A 3342-nucleotide genomic window follows, 5' to 3' on the forward strand; every position below is an offset into this window, starting at 1 on the left:
TTCTACTTACAAGCCAATGTGTTGAAATGAATGGAGGATGCTATAAATTTGAGATAACTGATGACGTGTTGTCTCGTTTCAATTCAAATAATAATAATAACAATGATAGCGATGACGATATAATAATAAAACTAAATTAGGAATTTTACTGTTATAGTTGTGTAACATTTCATGATATTACAATATTTTTTAAATATATTGAACAGTNCAGACGACCCAGCCATAATCCAAACTAGCAGGAACCTCGAAGACGCAAAAAACAAAATGGAGATAAACCTAACAGAAATTTCTAAATACGCGAAAAGATGGAAAATCAAAATAAACGAAAACAAAACAGAAGTCATATGCTTCCACAACAAAAATCCGCTTAGAAACTACGTAAAGTTCAACAACAAATCAATCAAAATCAAAAACCAAGTGACTTACCCAGGAGTAACGTTGGATTGGAAACTAAACTTCCTAAGACATATAAATAGAAGAGCACCACAAACGTTTAAACGGAGCAAAGCACTCTACGCCATTACCAAGCATGACAGCCAACTCAACAACAGAAACCGAAAAAGAATACTACAGACAGTGCTACTTCCAATGGCATTATACGGTCAAGAAATCTGGATCCAAAGATCCGGAAAAACTAAATCACGGGCAGTGACAGTCTTCAACGAATTGGTGAGGAAGGCGATCGACGCGTCATGGTACTGTCGAAACATAGATATTCAGAAGGAAACGAAACTGAAGAATACACTGGAGGTAGCGGAAAAAAGAAGACACGAAATGATTAAAAGACTCAAGAACACGAATAACAATGTTTTAGAGAAAAAAACTGAAATCCTGATATAACACAGAAGGAAAACAACCCAACCAAAGACGAAATCCATCAAATGAGAGACGTGCAGAACATATTTGTATATCTCCCAGAGCTCAAAAATATTAAAGTTGGGAAGAAAAAAAAAAAGGAAAAGGAAATCTATCGTTGGTCACTCCCGGTCTGAACAAGAACAGGAAGACAGCATTATCAACTACAGCAGCGGTCGACAGCAACCACTTGATACTCAAAATAGTCTTTCTTAAGACTTATCAACACCATGGAAATAGACGAGGGTTTTGAAATCACGAAGAAGACGAGAAAACTGACCTACGACCAAAGAACAGCTACGAAGATAACAACCTCTAATAGTATCGAAGTTCTACAAAGCGAATCAACGGACGGACCTAGAATTCCACCAGTAATCATACATTATAACTGTTTGTATCCAAGTTAGCTAGGGTAGTTTTAATTTGTTATTTTCAACGCATTGTTAGAAGATGTCAATACTTGCACTTCCAAATTTACTTTTCTTGGAATATTACAACAGTAAGTTATGGTTATTACCCTAAATGTTTGTGCCGACCAGAGCAGGTACTGCGGTACATGACCGTTTGTTCACCCCAAGACGATGTTTTTACCTTGTACCCACGTCCCACCAACCCCACAGTTGTAAATAGTTATAAATATCGAATATATTGAAGACAAGTCAACACTCTGCCCTCGACCTTCGTTGTACGAACATATCCTGCACCGCACCGATTGACATCACCTGCACCGCACCGATTGACATCACCGAACCAGGCGTTCAACAAAACTGTCCGTTACTGGACAATCAACTACTCAAGGCCACCATTATATTCAGCCCCGCTGTAATAGGTAAGAGCTTTTCTGTGTATTTGTGTTAGATTTTATTGAGAAAAAATCAAAGTATTGTGACTCGATTCTGGAACTTCGTACAATTTTTTTCTGGTGATAAGGTTGATGAAGCAAATTAAGGGGTCACAGCGAGACGCATATTCGGAGCTATTCAAGAGAGTTTTACTAAAGCTAATGTGCCAATGACTAATATAATAGGGTTTGCGAGTGATAGTTGTAATGTGATGTTTGGCAGTAATAACTCTGTAGCACAAAAGTTTGAAGAATCGTTGCCTGGCATAACATTACAAAAATGTATCTGTCACAGTTTACATCTCGTCGCGAGTGAAGCTTGCGAAAAAATCCCGCGCTACATTGAAGATTTTGCTCGTAAAGTCCACTCATTTTTCAAGAATTCATCGAAAAGGATTGCTCAATATCAAGAATTTCAGGAACTTTGTGATGCTAAAATTCACAAAATTTTACGACCTCAAATTATAAATCCTGACGATTTTCAGACTTATCAATTGATTTATGACCAGTGGCGAAAATTACCGATGATGAAATTGCCTGATCATCTCAAGAATACAGAACCTGACAAATTTTGGGCAGAGTTGTCATTATCGAGAGACATTGATAATACAAANTCCACCGAACCAGGCGTTCAACAAAACTGTCCGTTACTGGACAATCAACTACTCAAGGCCACCATTATATTCAGCCCCGCTGTAATAGGTAAGAGCTTTTTTTTATTATATTTCAATTAACCTACAGTTCTCTGGGACGGAGTACGCAATGTCCCTTTGAACTACAACGTACCCTACTCACTAACGCAACAAACCTTTTTTAAGACAATATATATTTTCCTCTATTTTATACCTATTTTCCTGATCGTGCGAAGACCCATACCATCAAATTAGCTAGCCATTTTCAACATGGCTACCCCCAAGAGCTCCGCACTTTTGGAGGGATTTTCCCTTGCGGACGCCCTTGCCCTGGCCAGAGACCTTCAGGCCAAACTCGCCACAGTAAACGAATTCATTCGTTTACACTCCACCGCTGCAGCCCCTACGACAATGACCGAAGACATGGAGTCTTCACCCGTACCTCCGCATAACGACGCCAAGCAATCCGAACCAACACCAGCCCCTAGCGCGACCAAGGTCATTTCCGACAGTGTGTTACCGCCGCCGCCCTTCCGCCTTCCGAGACGAGAGCGATGTTCACCCGTCGACCGCCAGCCGCCGAAACCGAGCCTACTCCACCACCACCAGTATGTATAGTAGCAGCGCGTCGATCGTGCGAGCCAATGACAGCGCGCGACCGCTGCTCGGTGGAGGGAGTAGGCGGAGCCAATTCGCCGCGCTGGTGGATATAAGCGGCGCCTTAGCTACCGGTACCCCTAGTCGGCTACGCCTTAGCCACTATTCCTCGACGGCTACTCTCTTAGCCACGAGGGTTTGCTACGACAACTTTCGGCTACCCTTTTAGCCAGGGCCACGACGCATCGCTCGACCAGCTATCACCGGGTGTAGACAGGTATATCTACAATTATTACCAGGACACACTGTACGAATGCCACGCCATCGTCGAGGAGCATCTACCCGCCGCTGGAGACAACGGAGAGACCGTCACCAAGGACGCATCCAGGGACCGCCCCACGCATTGTCGCCCCAACA

The sequence above is a fragment of the Agrilus planipennis genome, unplaced genomic scaffold, assembly GCF_000699045.2.
Source record: "Agrilus planipennis isolate EAB-ADULT unplaced genomic scaffold, Apla_2.0 scaffold43, whole genome shotgun sequence".
NCBI lineage: Eukaryota > Metazoa > Arthropoda > Insecta > Coleoptera > Buprestidae > Agrilus > Agrilus planipennis.